Source organism: Eulemur rufifrons, chromosome 7 (genome assembly GCF_041146395.1).
Source record: "Eulemur rufifrons isolate Redbay chromosome 7, OSU_ERuf_1, whole genome shotgun sequence".
NCBI lineage: Eukaryota > Metazoa > Chordata > Mammalia > Primates > Lemuridae > Eulemur > Eulemur rufifrons.
The window spans coordinates 88,827,583-88,844,779 of record NC_090989.1 but is presented as its reverse complement, the minus strand read 5'-3'; the positions used below and the strand labels follow the sequence as shown (position 1 = coordinate 88,844,779).

The 17,197-nt window shown below is 41.5% G+C and overlaps 1 pseudogene; it reads right to left on the bottom strand.

Moving 5' to 3' along the window:
* Window positions 1–1,288: 1,288 nt before the first annotated feature.
* On the bottom strand, window positions 1,289–2,144 carry LOC138386486 (small ribosomal subunit protein uS5 pseudogene; annotated as a pseudogene).
* Between the last annotated feature and the right edge of the window lie 15,053 nt (window positions 2,145–17,197).

Sequence of the window (17,197 nt, the reverse complement as noted above, 5' to 3'; positions counted from 1 at the left end):
AATTTGCTTGACTTGATTGGTTACATTGAGTAGTATTTGTTCAGCATCTATGGTGGGCAAAATACTCTGTTTACATATGAGGCAAAAAGATAAGAAATAGCCAGTATAAATGATGTAAGTAACTCTTCTTCATTTACACCAATAGGTCAAGAAAGAGTGGAGTGAGATTGTTGCAGGAGGAATTTAGACTAAAGTGCAGCAGAATACAATTTCAAACCACAGTAGAATGCCATCATGCCATTATATAGGGAGTCAATAAGAAATCTTCAGTGGTGATTTAAAAGAAAAGGATAGTAATTGTTATTTTGAGATGATTTAAATGCTAGAAAATGATGATGCTATTCCTACGGTTTCATGTTATCTTTATTGTTTTATACTCTTAGAGAGGCCTGGGCCACTTCCACATTTTGAAGCACCTAGAATATTTATTTTCAAACAGAGAAATGTCAAAACAGGGTTAAAAATTGTGGTCCGTTTAAAAATATGTTTATATATATGTATATATATCTATTGTCTATGATCAATTAATTGTTTTAACACAAAAATACAGCATAGTATAAATAAGCTTTTCATAAGATGGTCACAAGATTTATAAAAACCTATTTCAAAGTATACCATAGGCACTATGAAGAACATCTTTCAATCTTGTCACTGTATCCATCATAAGCATACTTTGGATGGTACCACATTAGCCCTTTCTGCATGTGAGGTCCAGGCCAGTGGCCTTCCTGCTACAAACCCTTGGGATGGACTCTGACCAGTACCTCTGAAAGCACAATCCTTAGCATATCATAGGTGCTCAAGAAAAGTTTGTTGAATTAATCAATGAATTCCCATGCCCTGATTACCACTTAGAAAGCTTGCTGAAGATCTTTAAAACTAGTGTGCAGCTAGATTTGGGTAACAGCTTGAGATTCCATTTATTTTACAAAAGAGAAGAACACGTTTCCTTTGTTGGGCTTTTGCACTCTTTATCTGGGTGACTGTCTTTTAATCAGAGTGCTCGGTGCTGAGCAGAAGAGGAGAAGTGGTAGATGATGAGGGACATGGACAAAGGAGGTCCTTCAGGTTCAGTTTGCATGGGTTGTTGACTATTCAGAGTGCTTGAGGTTTTGGGGTTTTTGTAATGCACAAATGACACAGCATCAACTCTGCAGTATACAAATAGGAGAAGTCAATTCTATCAGCAGTAGCATTTGAGCATTTTTAATTTCCCTAGAAATTAAGAGAAACCCATCTGTTTTTTTTTTATTTTTATTCTTTCTTTCTTTCTTTATTTTAACAGGCTTAATTTCACTTTATTTTTCTTGTATAAAAATGCTATGTTGTAGCCACAGCTGGAGCCTGGGTCCTCTGCACAGAGACTCTGGTGTGGGTCTTGACAAGATGGTCAGTGAACTCCTGGTAGGGAGACTTGGTGAATACTGTCTCTTTCCAGAGATCAGGAGTCAGATAGCTATAGGTCTTGGAGATGGTATCAAAGGTGGCCTTTGCGAAGTTTGCCCAGGGTGGCAGTGCAGCCCCTGGCTGAAGTGTAGCAGTCATCAATACCAGTCATCATCAGCAGCTTCTTGGGCACAGGGGCTGAGAAGTACCAGCACAGAGCCGCAGCGGCCTGTCACCTTGCAAGGTACAGTGTGGGGCTTGCCACGGGAACGATGGAGAGCTTGGCCAGGATGATGGCCCCTCAGATAGCAGTGGCTACCTCCTTGGAGCACTTTACACCTAGACCGACGTGGCCATTGTAGTCCCCGATGGCAACAAACGCCTTGAACCTGGCGCGCTGGCCAGCGCGGGTCTGCTTTTGCACCGGCATGATCTTCAAAACCTCATCTTTGAGAGATGCCCCCAGGAAAAAATCAATGATCTCAGACTCCTTAATGGCAAGGAAAAGAGATAGATCTTCTCCAGGGATTTGATTTTCATGTCCTTAACCAGGCGATCCAGCTTGGTGATGGGCATCCACTCCTTGGCCTCGGCCTTGCCTCCGCGAGCTCCGTGGCCCCGGCCCAGACCACGGCCGCCACCTCGGCCCTGAATGCGGCTGCCGAAGCCTCCACGGAAGCCGCCGCGCCTCCCATTCCAGGGCCCCCGGGGCCTCCGGGGCCTCCGGGCCCCTCAGCTGCACCGGCGTCATCCGCCATCTGGTGTTTTCTCGGAGAAGAAGCCCATCTGTTTTTAAATGCAGGGCTTTTCTCTAATGCATAATCCCTATTTGTACTGATAATTCAAAGTGCGCTAACACCAGAGACACAACCGCCATCTTTAGACTTCGTGTATCTAGGATAGATTATGCCAACTAACCTCATGCAAGATGCTTGCTGTCATCGCCAGACGTCCTTCTCATCTCAATATGATTCACCATTGACAGAGGAAAAAGCAGGGGAAGGCATTTAAATCCTCCTTAAATTGATGAGGCTTAGCAGGCTCAGCTCTGAAGCCCTCTGGGTCCCGAGGGCCTGGTTTTGCCATTCTAGATGGAATAATGCTTCTGTTCGTTCCCTCAGAGTAGGTAATTAATTCCTGGTAGTGTCCTGGAGAGAAGACGAAGGCAGGTTGCTTTAGTTTTGAGTCTTTAAAAGACTCTGGTCTCTGTTGCCCATGGGATCTTTAAGCATTCTAGTATAGAAGAGGTAGAAATAGCAGCAGCAGTAGTAGTAATAATAAACCCATTATACTCTTGAAGTTAGAAGTTACTCATGTACAGAAACTTGTGGAATCTTTTAAAAGTGTGACTCATCTACACATCATCCTCCCTAAAAGTGAAAGAAGAAAGCAGATTCATTTCACGGAGGAAATTCAATTTAGTGACCATTTATTGAATGTTCAGTATGTGCTTGATTCTCTATTAGGCATTTTGGCTGGCAGAATATAAAGACGATTCTAGACTATGGTCTTTGTATTTAAGCTCAAAGTCTAAACATGGGGGCAGAAATGCGCCCAAGGAAAGGAGCCTGGCATGTCTCAGTCTCAAAGCCCTGTGCCCTGTCATCGTGCTGCAGTCTCCTGTGTCCTTCCTTCCCTCCCTCCTTTTCACCAGCATTTACTGAGTGTTTATTTTGTGTCAGGCCAGAGGCTAAGTGCTAGGGACATGGACATGAATAAAATACTGGGAATGTTCTCCACAAGTTCACAGTCTCAAAGGGGAGCCTCTCACTTCAAGGTAGCAAGAGGCCCAAGAGCCAGGGCTTGGGAGAAAGCCACTAGGAGTGTCCCTGTGTGTGGCCGGGAGCCTCAAAACCTTCAGCCTCCACATCTTCCTCTGACTCTCTTCCCAAACACTTCCACTGAGGAGAAAAAGAGGAGTGGGGTCTCAGAGGAGACCCTCCAAAGGTTCTTGGTAAGTTGTCTGAATTATTAGCTTCCCTTTCTTTTGCTTAATAACTATTATGGGCTGAATTATCCACCCCCCCCCCCCCAAATTCACATGTTAAAATCCTAACCCCTAGTATTTCAGAATGTGATGATTAACATTTAAGATGCAGGAGGAAAAAGGACGAATGATATATGAGTGAAAATGGGAAGAATTGGCCCCCCATAGTATCAATAAGCTGAGCTTTAAGTAAGAGCTTCATAAATACTTGATGGATGACTGTTCACTTCATCCTGAGCATTCTGACTCCCAAGTCTGTTATGGGCACAACCATTCCTGTTAGGTGGTTAAATCTTGTTTTATATAGATGATTGCATGTGTGTAGAGTATATGTTTGTGTGCATGTACCTGGAGTAAAAGAGGTAGGAAAAGAGGGAAATAAAAAATAAGAGTGGTTTTCTTAAATCCATTTGGAATGATTAAATCCAGAAACAGAACAAGAGGTGTTTTTCTGCTCCACTCTGAGGGTTAGGCACATACTCTTCAGTGTCTGACAGGAGCCAAATCCTTCTGAGGAGACAATAAAAGAGACGGTCAATTGGGGCAACATTTAGAGCTGCTCTGTGGATTTGCCTGGCATCCTCTCATTCGGCCTGAGACGAATTTCTGTGCCAGACATAGGGGATCTAGAGAGAAGACATTAAAGCCTGATTAATTTATAGACCTGCACATGACTGTGTATCTTCTGGACTCTGAACCAAGGATAGAGGAGGAAGTGCTGGGCCTCAACACCCAGCTTCATGAGGAACAGCTAAATCAAAGGGCTGCACACTGAGTGGGAAGTCTGACGCAAGAGGCATCATATTTAAAATACCACTTGGCTCTCTGGAGCCTATTTCATAAATGGAAGTTTGTTAAAAGCCCAAGGATAAAGTGGGTGAAAACATACTCATGTCTCAAATCCAGCCATAATGTCTTCTTAATATCTGTGTGTGAGGTAGAAAAAGGTGCCCCTTCCTCAAGAGACTTTACTGCTATTTGTCTGGAAATTTTCATAAGGAATGGTCATATCTATGATCAATAGAATCTGAGTATCTCCCCCTGGAGTAGTTTAGTGCATAATCTACACGACCACGTGCTACGGCCCTACAGGAATTGTCCAGAGTTTGTAAAAATATGGTGGTGTGGAGGACAGAGGAGTGAATAGGTAGAAATATAAATTTAGTTGAATTAAAAAGGGATTCTTATCCAGAATCTGTAATAAGATGTAACATTTATGTAATCGCCATCATATTCTGAGTGGCATGAAAATGTTAAAATCTAATTAACCTTTAATGCACTCATCTGGAGATTGTGATGTCAATTTTAAATGGATCAAAGTGAAGGAAGGAGAGCAAGTGCCTGGTGTAAGACTGTTGGGTGAATGACACGGCTAAGGTTTAAATGTGACTTTCTCCAGGTCTCTGTTAGAAGGGCTTGCTTTTTCTCATTTTTCCCTGGCCACTTAGATGAGACTTAAGCCAAACTTTAAGATACAAGTGAAAAGTGGAAAAGCCTGAACACATAAATAGTTTTGGAGATGGTTTATGTAAATTCATAGATGACAGATATGTCACAGTAACCAAGAGAGATAAGGATGCCCGAGGAACATCCCTGACTATTATATGTAGAGGTAGCAACCAAGGATGGCTCCTGAGGGGGCCACTGGCAGAGTTAGAGAACTATGTCTAGGGCAGCTGTATGTGTGTGTGTGTGTGTGTGTGTGTGTGTGTTTCCTATCACCCTGGGCCACCCTAAAGTTCTTATTAATGGTCTCCCTCCCTTTCTCCATCCCTCCTGCCCTCTCTATTCCCTTCTTTCTTCCCTCTCTCCCTTCCTTCCTGTTTTCATTATGAATTTTACAATTTCCTGCAGACATAGACTATTGCTGAAAAAGAACAAACACAACTGGCACTTTATTTCCAATTGCTTCAGAACCATGGAATGTTCAATGCAAAGCCCTCCTCTTATCTATTTCTTGGAACATCTGTGATGATCCTTGCTCTTACAATTGAGGCCTCCTTATTGGCTAGTGAAAGTAGAAGGGGCAGCCCTACTTAAATACTAGTTTCAATGTTAGATTCCAAATTTTTCTTCCCTCATTGATTCATTGCTTTATTGATTGAGTCTTTCATTAAACAGAAGTAGCAAACAGCTTTTGTGTGTGAAATATTTGACTAGGGTCTCTAGAGATGGATAAATCATGGTTCCCAATCTCGAAGAGTTATATACTAATAATGATGATGATGACAGGTTAATAAAATGATAATAACAATAAAAAATAACATATATGGAGGGCTTACTATGTGTGAGGCACTGAGCTAATTACATTATGCCTCAAGGCCACATGTGGCCTTCTGGATCCTTGAGTGCAGCCTTTTGACTGAATCCAAATTTTACGGGACAAATCCTTTTAAAAAAGGAATTTGTTCTGTGAAGTTTGGATTTGGTTGAGAGGCCACACTTGGGGATCTGGAGAGCCACATGTGGCCTTGAGGCCACAGGTTCCCCACCCTGGAGTGAGCTTAGGCTTCAAAATGATGTCTGTACTGGGCTTGAAGGATGGGCAGAGTTTTGGTGGGTACAAAATGAGCATTCCAGGTGGAGATACATGTCATAGATATTTGCTGATTTGGTTGCTCTGCCTCTATTATTTGTTCTTTTGATACCCAACATTGTGATTTATTTTTGAGGGAATTCACTGGATAAAGTTGGCAAAATTATTGACAAAGGTGTTTTGATTTTCTCTGGCCAAAGGAGGGTCAACTGAATACTCTCTGAAACTGGAATCTAAGCTGAGTGGGGAAAAAAATCTGGGCCTCATTTCTCATATATTCATTCTGATGGTGCCCTGAAGCGATTGTTCAACAGTTCCTGCTACTCTGTGACCCCCTTCCCTGAACTGGTCTGGTCTCTGCCCTTTCTGAGCCTAACTTTTCAGCTTCTGTGAAGTTCCACACATCCTTCCAGTGTATCTTCCTTTTTCCTAAGGTAGCCAGTTCTGGTTTTTATGGCTTGCAACCAAGAACTCTAAGTGGCAAAAGTAAAGGCATGTGTGGGGCACCCTGCAGAGTGCCGAACCATCCGGATTGTCGGCAGTGCAGAATGCATGAAGAAGAGTGGTGAGAGATACATTTGGGAAGGTAATTTGGGGCCAGACCGTATGAGGTTGAATGGCAGGTAAAGGAGATTGAACTTCACTTGGTGAAAAATGGAGAAGTATTGAAATATCTAAGCTGGGTGATATGATTGTGTCTCTCTTTCAAGAGATATGATTGTGTCTCACCTTAATCTGGCAGCAGTGTGGATATAAAAATAGGAGAATGGATATTGGAGATAGGGAGACCAGTTAGGAACCTATTATAATGGTCCCGCGGGGCTCACAAAGGCTTGGACTCAGGGTGTGGAAGTGGCAGCGAGAAGGTGTGCATGGATGAAAGAGCTTCTTGTTCTTCTGTACGGGAGCCAAAGGCAGAGAATGCTGATTTGTAACAGAGCCAGTGGGGAGCACATCCCATAGGCACACAGAGCTGATGAATTCTGCTGCATTGCACCTTAAGCGCCCCAGAGAAGGAGGCTGGGGCTCGTAAAGAGGAATGCAGCAACTCGGTCTGGAAAGAAAATCGGTTGGATTTGGACCAAATTAATATCTTGAGTTGTTGATGCTGAAATTTTGACCACTCCCTTGACAAATAATTTTTGGTTGAGGTAGCAGGCAAGGGAGAAGTTCCCATTTGGAAGATTTGGTATTTCTGTGGTTTCTTCTCCTAAAAAAATTAAAACATAAGCCCCATTTTTTAGTGGTTCATAAAAAGTTACAAAAGGAAAAAACATTATTGAGCAATAAAAGGTGTGTTTATGTGTATTCATAAGAAGTGGGCTAGAGGCCAATTCCCATAAATGCATTCAACTTGTACCTCAGTGCTGAACAATTGCAAGAACCCTGGAGGCTCCTAATTCACTTAGAAAATGTAATAGAGGCAGCTTCTGCAACCTTTCCAGGCTAATAAACTTGATGCAGACTGAATTTGGGGCGCCTACCCCTTTAAGTGTTGACAGTAAGCAAAATTGGAACATAGCAAAAATGGTATTTGAAGTCCAATTCTTTCTAATCTCCTCCCTGGTGTGGCAAATACCTGTGTCTCCATGTGTCCCCTTGTGTTTCTAGCCAGTATTATTGGCTCTTACTTAGCCTATCTCAATTGCAATATCCTCTGCTTATCAGGTGTGGGGACACCACTTTTAACTGACATTTTGTCATCCAGGCACTATAGCAAGTCATTTTCCATTGTGAAAACTAGACCCTTGATATCCACAAATATAAGACTTCCTTAGAGGAAGCAGGGATGGTGCCCTACTCAATGGGCTGTAATATTACTTCCCCGTTCTCAGAGCCCAGAGTAGGGAACTGGGAGGGACACTGTTGGGGAAGTAAGTTGGGGGGAACCTTATCCTTCCCCATGAAAATCGCACAACAGAGGCAACTGCTCATTTCACACAAGAACAAAGCTAGCTCTACCTTCCAGAATAGGTGTTCCCTAGAACATACAAGGGCTTCGGAGGCCAAAGATTTTGCCTTATGGTTGCTTGACTCCTACTCAGTCACATAGAAACCTTCTGGTCAAACAGGATGTAAGGCCCTCTTGCAGGCAGAACCTATCAGGGAGAAAATGCCTCAAATACTAAATTTTCCTTCCTTTTAAGTATGTCTTAGATAGTTGAATGCTTTAGTTTTTTATTGCTTCTGTAACAAATGTCTATAAATTCAGTGGCTTAAAACAACATACATTTATTATCTTATAGTTCTGGAAGTAAGAACTGAGCTAAAAGCAAGGAATTGGCAGGGCTGCATCCTTCTCTGGAGGCTCCGGGGCATGATCTGTTTTCTTGCCTTTTTCGCCTTCTAGAGGCCATGTGTGTGACTTCGTGGCCTAGCATCACTCTGGTGCTAACGCTTCTGCTTCTTCATTTCACTTTTGAGGACCCTTCTGATTACATTGAATCCACTCGGATAATCTCCCTGTTTTAAGGTCAGCTGATTAGCAATCTTGATTCATCTGCAATATTTATTCTCCCTTACCATGTAACGGAATATTTTCACAGGTTCTGGGGATCGGGACTTGGACATCTTTGGGGGGCTGTTATTCTGCCTGTCACAGTGAGGAAGGATTAAAAAAATCTGCCCCCTTCTCTTCTGTGTTCTGGTTATTCTTAAAACCTTTAAAAATTCTTAAAATGTATTCAAACTAGTTCACAGACGTTAAAAGTAGCACACAGAAAAATACTTTTCAAATGACTTCAGGGTGCAAGGCCCTGTGGAAGGAGCTACTGGAAGTACAAAAAAGATCATGTGGGATAACACTGCCTTTGAGGAATTTTTACACACAACTTGAGCGGATGAGGTGCACACACGCAGAGAGCAGAGTAGAACAAGACTTGACAAATGCCATGGACTAGTTCAGCTAATTTGTGCCATGAGAGTTCAGAAGAGGGAGCATCAATCTGAATCCCATTGACTGAATGTTTCCCCTTCTGACCTACAGTCACTCCTTCCGGTGGAGCATTTCAATAAGGCTTCATGGGAGCAAATCTCTACTTTTTTTTTTTTTTTTTTTACTGTAGGTATCCTCCAGCCTGGGGGCTGGGAGTGGAGGAGCACAAATGCCAAGTCTCCTCACCAGCTGGCCCTGGACAGCTAGAACTGACATGATCCTCCCTCTATGCTTCCCAACGCTGGGGAGATTTTTTTCCCCTTTCCCTCTAAAGCAGCCAATTCTGAAGCTGCATTTCAGACTGATAATAAGAGTTGGCAGAAGTCTGAGAGCAAGAGAGCAGTTCATTGGCGCAGCAGCCGTGGTAAACAAGGAAGAAGAGAATCATTTTATGAGGATGGGAGGGAAAGAAGGAGGATTTACTTAAAACCTGTGAGCATTTTCAATTGTGACTGCTGGAAAGAAGTAAACAGCAGCTAGAAATGATTTCTACCCCAAATGGTTTGGGGTCTTTTCAGCTGCCTTTACCTTTGTTTTTTTTTTTTTTTTTTTTTTTTTTTGAGACAGAGTCTCACTCTGTTGCCCGGGCTAGAGTGAGTGCGTGGCGTCAGTCTAGCTCACAGCAACCTCAAACTCCTGGGCTTAAGCGATCCTACTGCCTCAGCCTCCCGAGTAGCTGGGACTACAGGCATGCGCCACCATGCCCGGCTAATTTTTTGTATATATATATTTTAGTTGTCCATATAATTTCTTTCTATTTTTAGTAGAGATGGGGTCTCACTCTTGCTCAGGCTGGTCTCGAACTCCTGACCTCGAGCGATCCACCCGCCTCGGCCTCCCAGAGTGCTAGGATTACAGGCGTGAGCCACCGCGCCCGGCCTGAGCTGCCTTTACCTTTGAGCAGCTTCTGAGACTTGACATATTTGGCAAGGAGACGCTTGAAGAGGGATGGAATGGATGTAAGTGTCTTTGGGGGTAGCTCATATATACACTTTAAAATGGAGTCTTTGGGATTTGCTCCTGTGCCTCCACGATTTGTGGAAAAATGTACCACCTAGTAATACCAGAAATTTGCTATGGTGACTGCTGAAGAGGCAGTCTCAGCGGCAGCTTCCTTCTCCATCATGACCACCCAGCCTCATAAAGAACAACAAAGGCTGAAGGGCTGCCCCATGATTAATACCAGCAGTTAAGACGGAGAGCTTGGTTTTAAGTCTGCTGGGAAATGCAGTCAGCGGCGAGTCAGGTACTGTCCCCTTGGCTTCCTTTGAATCGATTGTAACTTCTTCCTGTGATAGTGGCCTGGTGATACTTAAAGCCACAAATTTATTTCCTTCATTATTTAGAGTGGCAGTAAACTGTATTTAGGAACTCAGGTGCATTACCTAAACCATGGTTGTATAGGGAAATGACTTCCTTTTCTCCAACTAGCAAGGCAGCCCATAATAGGGCTGTCAGTCAAAGACAAATGAGGGAATATGACTTGTTTTTGTCATAGAAAAGCAGGTCTGTAACACAGACCTGCCCAGAGGGAAGGAACTTTAAAGGTTACCATTCTCCCTTTTCAAGAATGTATTGCTTCCACATCCTGGATAGATACTTCCTATAATGGGAATCTCACAACCTCATTAATAGAGCAGGGGTCAGCAAACTTGTTTAGTAAAGGACCAGATAGTAAATATTTTAGGCTTTGAAGACCCTAGAGTTTTTGTGGCAACTATTCAGCTCTGCCCGTGTGGTGTGAAAGCAGCTATGGACAACATGTAAATAAGTGGGTGTCGCTGTGTTACAATAAAATTTTATTTACAAACACAGGTGGTGAGCTGGATTTGGCATAATTTGCTTGCCCCTGAGATAGACTATTCTTTTGTAGGACAGTTGTTAGTAGCTCTACCTTGAGCCAAAATCCACCTCCCTTTAAATTAGTGAAAACCTTTTATATCCTATGTCATATATTACTTTGCTTAAAAAAAATTTGGTTGATTAGCCACAATTCTGCCTTCTGTATCTAAATTATTCATAACCCATAAATTCTCCAATGTGCATGATTTTGTTCTGAAGTCAATGTGATTAATTGATTGTTTCATTCATTCATCCACTTCTTAATCACTTATTGAGTACTTGAGTAGGCGTTGGGGATATAAACATAGAACCTCTTTGCCCACTCGGAGTCTTGTGAGAGAAGGTAAGTAAGTAGAAGGAAAAGCTATGGTGGATATATTCATAGGGGTCCAGGGGAGCACAGAGGGGCAGCACCCACCCAGAGGGGCGGTGCATGGGGAGGTGGGGAGGGCTTCCTCAAGGAAGTTGCACTTGAGCTGAGTTTTAGGGAATTGTTCAGGTAGAAATTGGCAGTGAATTCTGGAAATCATATGTGAAAAGGTATACAACTAAGAGAGAATGTACCTCTGTATTTCAAGAACCACAGGTAATTTGCTATGACTTCAGTGCTGTGTACTTGAGTATGAGTGTCAGGTGGAGAAGAAGGTGGAGGTAAAGCTGGAGATATAGGCCAAGGCAGATCTTGAGGAACCTGCTGGTCATCTTAAGGCCAAAGAGGGTCAGAGTACGTGTAACTCTGTGCTACTGAACCTAAAGTACTTTAGCAAAGAGTTCTCTGAGTTGACACAAAAATTCTATTTTATAACCAAGACATCCTGGCCTCAAGCCAGCAGTCCGTGGTTTTTGGAAAAGCTGAATTTGAACAACTACGATGGTTCTTTATAGTCATATCCAGCATATACATTTGCAGTATGAATTATAGGATTTTTAGGCTTGTTCTAGAATGTTGATTAACAGACATCTTTCCTGTCTAAAAACAAGTTGCAGGGATTTGCCTGGAATTTATTGAAAGATTCTAAACCAAGTGGATACGTTCAACACAGATAGGCAATGTTTCTGAACTTATTCTCTGACACTCCTGGAACTTCCTCATTATTGATTTTACTTTTGAGTTGTGTAGAATGGTGCCTTGGGTCTTTGCACATGCTCCTTTTTCTTTCATGCATGTTTTCTCCTCCACTTTACAACTGTTGGACTAAACTTTCACTAGTCCTGTGAGTGAATGATTTTCCAGCTCCCTTCTCTCTCCTGCTCATTCCTTGACTTTCCTCTGCGCTCCATGGCTCCCTGTGCAAGCACTGTCAAAGAATTCAAGGCATTGTATTATTAATATTATTGTTTTACTTGTTTCTCCTCAGCTAGATTGTGAAAGCAGAGACCAAGCCTTATTTCATTTTGTGTTCCTACAGGACACACATAACTTGACGTGTAGTAATAGTTGCTGAAACAATGTTGTTAAGTGATTAAATGAATGCATGAGAGAACAAAGGAGATTTACCATAAGTCCAGAGTCTTGATTAACACTGGCTAATCCTTTGGTTATTTGTAGATTACTACCAATGCAGAGTGGTGCAGGGAAGGGAGGAACACAGATAGTTGCTGTGACATAGAGCTGTACTGTTTGATACCAAAGTCCCTAGATACATATGGCTATTGGGGCCCTTGGAATGTGGCCAGATGTACTATAAATGAAAAATATATACTGGATGTTAAAGACTTAATTAAACAAAAGTAAAATATACCATTAATTCTTTAAAAATATTATTTACATTTTGGATAGATTAGGTTAAATAAAATACATTATCAAAATTAATTTTACCTTTTTTTTTACTTTCTTAATGTAGCTATAAGAAAATTTAAAATTACAGATGTGGTTCATATTGTGGATCATATTATATTTTTATTGGACAGCAGTGGTATCTTAGTTAGTTTTCTGCTGGTATAACAGAATACCACAGACTGGGTAATTTATGAGTAGATGTTTATTTGGCTTATGGTCCTGAAGGCTGGGAAGTCCAAGAGCATGGTGCCAACATCTAGCAAGGCCGAAGGCAGAAGGTAGAAGCAAGCACACAGAGGGGAAAAGGAGGCTGAACTCCCTAGGTAACTAACTAACCCACTCTCATGATAATGGCATTAATCCATTCCTGAGGGCAGAGCTCTCATGGCTTAATCACTTTTTTTTTTGACATTTAAAAGATTTTTAATGCCTCCTTAGAATAATTGAATTGAGATGCAAAGATTCTTTCATCTATCCATTTATCTAGTAAGGATTTACTGAGCACTGATGTGCCAAGTTAGGGATGAAACCATCCATAAGTGATATTGTTTGCTGATGGCAGACAGCTACGTGTCCACCAAGGATTTGTTCCTGTTCCAGGCCAAGACTTTTTTTTTCTGATAAACATTATTTTTAGAGCAGTCTTAGGTTCAAGCAAAATTGAGAGGACAGTACAGAGAATTCCCATATGCCCCCTGCTCCTCGCATACACAGCCTCCTCCACTATCAACATCCACCACTGGAATGGTACATTTCTGACCATCAATTAATCACTTCTTAAATCTCCCACTTCTTAAAAATGTCAGTGGCAATCAAATTTCAACATGAGTGTTGGAGACATTCAAACCGTAGCAACTGGTATAGAGAGTAGACTCTCCTTGGGGAAATGGGTGCTGTACTCTTCCATCTTAGAAGTTTTCCCGATGTTCTTGCATTCAAATTGTCAGCACACCCCAAGGGCCATTCAGACTATAACGCTAGGCCAGCTAAAGGGAAGCCATTTTGCTTCCCATATGCTTCAGCTTGTTCTGTCTTAAAAGTTTAGAATTAACCTGCTGCCTGCTTACACAGCTGCTGGGCACAAGATTTGAAAATGACTTTGAGGAAAAACAGATCAAGTGTCCAGAACAGGCCAACCACAGACTGCTGATGACAAGATCCACTAGATGACCTGTTGTTTGCTGGTAACCATTGAACAAGTCATGATGACTTGCACAAAGATTATTTTCTGCCATGAACCCCCTCACCCTCCACCCTTTACCCCTTCCCCTTATAAGTTGCTCAGTAGGCAGAGGAGATGAGATGGTCTTTGAGATGATTGTCTACCATCTCCTCAGGCTGCTGACACTTGAATAAACTACCTTTCCTTCACCAACACTCGCCTCTTGTGTTTGGTTCTCAAGTGGCAGGCAATCACCAGGTCCTGGTACCAGACCATGTGTTTTCATGTTGTGCTTAGAAAATATGATCCTCACACAGCTTCATTGCTAAGGCAATAATAAACTTCTTGAGAAGTTGCTCTGTTCTACAACCCCGTGGCAAAACCCCACTGGAGATGTTCATAAGACCTAAGAAGGCAGGAGCCATTTGCTCAGCCAGTTCCTGCAATACAGACACAAAGCCAGATGCTGTAGCCTGAAATCTGGTTGGCCCCCTTGAAAACTTTGTATGCTCTGGTACAAACATCTATTACAAGTCTCAATAGGCCTTAGTTAGTTGGCAATACTCAAGAAGTTTGGTTTGATTATTTCTTAAGACCCATGAGATCAGCAGAGATAATGGTGTGAGAAGAATGGTAGCCAAGTTAGTTGCTGTTTTTGTGGTTGTTAGTAACAAAATCTTATCTTCGTTCATATCACTAGAGAGGATATGAAGCAAAGTTCCAAATTATTAGCACTGGAGTTTTGCCAATGTTATGTGACTTAGGTAAGAAAATAGGGTGGCAATGGAAAGTAGATTTCCTTTACTTAATTATGTTTCGCTTAGGCCAGAACTAAAATTGCATTTCCTCTGTACACATCTCTTTTGCTCTTTCCTCAATCAGGGATGTCCTTTGAGCTTCCTCCATTTGGAAATGTACTACTTGTTCTTCAAAATCCAACTCAAATAACATCTCCTCTGTTACACTTGCCTGCTTGGGTCTCTTGACGTAGAATTTTACTTGTATCTGAATTCCACCATTAACAAAACAAATAGTATTTGTAATTTGTCCATTTATATTTCTCTCCCCATTTGACCACATGCTCCTTGAAGATAGGGACTATCTCCTCATCATTTTTGTATATCACATGCCTGTTACTCTCTCACACTGCCTAGTGCATAGTAGATGTTCAGTAAATGTTTGTGGAATAAATACGTAGATGAATGAATGAGTTAATCTATTGTCTGAGAACAGTAGTAATTATAAAAGCACTGGGTGACAAGACTGTTTTCTTTCAAATGCTGCTTGCCAAATCTACATGCAAATGATGGAGAGCAGAGTGCACATTTTGTTTACATTTGTATAATGACCACAATTAAAATAACAAACAACAAGAGGCTGTTTATACCAACTGGAATTCCTGAGTCTACCACATCCATCATAAAGCACTGTATGGAAATGCTCTGATGCTACACATGATATGATTTACCCCAACCTTTGCCGCCTCCAAGGGCAAACTCCTCCTATGTTCCAAATGTCACCTGTGTATAAAGCCACCCCAGGGCAGATGGAGTATAAGTGATGGAGATAGGAGTGCAATTCTATAATCAGGTCAGCTGTGGGCATGCTACCAATTTCTGATGCTCTCTATATTTTCTACGCTATGAAAGAATAGGCAATACAGCTGGACCAAGAGTAAAAAAAAAAAAAAAAAGTCAGCAAAGAGAAGAAAAAGTTAGCCTGCTTTTTAATTTAGAAATTACTGGATTTTTATGTCATCCTTGCAGTTACCCAACTGTGGGATTTGAATAATACCTGAAAAATGTAACATAATCCATGTCTTTTTTTCATATTTTTGCATTGGTGCGGCTCCAGTTTTCCAGATGGTGGCATATATATAGCACAATAATACAGGTAAGTGCACACTGTTATGCCCCTACTTTAGGCCATACAGTTAATAGCCAGACTAGAGCCCAGAGGCAAAGGATCATTTACATTTGTTTCTTTACATATGAGCTTTGATACCCTCACACCACATTTCTGTGATCAGTGAATTTCTAGAAAAATCAAGAATTTTGTTTGTTATAACAGTCCTTATCAATTTTATAGAAGTTCCTTTAATACAAATGAAAACAGATTGAGCTGAAAAAAAAAAAGTCCTTACTAAGGTATAAAGGACATTCTATTGTCTTAGGGTGTTGTAGGAAAGGGAGGGTAGAAATTTCCCCCAGGTTTATTGACATATAAACTGATATGACCAGAAATCATTAGAATATGAATGACATTTTAAAATAATTCAGGAAGAGCCTTGCTTTGTGCCATTTCTTATGATTATAGGTTGGGAAGCTGGAATAAGATATCAGAATTTAAAGCCTGAGCTTGTTTATGAAAAGCACTAAGCAGCAGGCTTTTCGGCTTTAACCTTTTTAATATTCTGGAAGCTAATTGTCCAGACCATCTCACCCTTCCAGGTTAATGAAGTGACTAACAGGCCACAATAGAAAATGACCACGCGATCAAATTATGACAAACAAGTGAAAACAGAAAACAAAAACAAAACAAATGGAAAGGTTGGAAGTTACATAGGCTTTTATTGTCTTTCAAAGAATGTACAGCAACATTACCATTCCTTTGTCTGCTTGTGATGGATTGCAAAAAGAATCAGAAAAGGCACAACATGAATCTGCTCTTAGGACAATGATTGTAATCAAAATAGGAAATGGTACAAATGTAAGCCATTCTCCTTGCAGTTTAAAGATTATAAATCCCTTATTCATCTGTTATGATCCAGGGGCCTACTTGTGATTTTTATGGTTCTTTACATGCTTGGAATTTTAAAACTGTAATGTGAAGGGGCTACAGCTGTTCTCTTTTTGATTTTGATGTTTAATCCCCGCTTGGAGCATTGCACCCTGGTCTCTCCCTCTGCCCATCTGCAGCCTGAGCCTGCTGCCAACACCTCTCACAAGAGAAATTCTGCCCATTCTGGTCTCTTCCCCTCCAAGTATTAAAACACATCACCTACTCCTCTAATGGGCTCAGGAAAAATTTAGGATCGCTTGCCCAAGCGTTTTGCTCTTTCTAGGAGAACTGAACTATTCTCATGATCATTATGCAACATAAAAAGAAGTGGGAGACACAGTAGGTTTGGACCCTGAAGACCTGGACTTGTATCCTCAATGTGCCTCTTTCTAGGAGTATAACCTTCCTTCTCTGAGCTTTTGTTTTCTCATTAGGAAAATAACTGCCCTACCCTACTGCATGGGGCTCCTCTGAAGATCAAAGGAGCTAATGCATGTGAAGTGCTTTGGGAACTGGGGCCAGCTTTTCAAAGGTAAGATGTTGTCAGTATTGATATCTGGCAGCAAGGTGAAAAAGCCAAGTGGGACATGGTAGTAATAGTGATTTGTAGCCTGTAGATTTCCTAAGTACATCGAATGCTTTGAGCTAGAGCTAGATTTTTCCTGTTTATAAAAGACTTTTAACAGTGACTCTTAACCTCATGGTCCCTTGGGAGGCCCAGTTCTTCTAGTACATTTGGGAGACTTTGGATATAAAAGAAGTTATTTTCTTAGCTGTTTCTGAGGGAA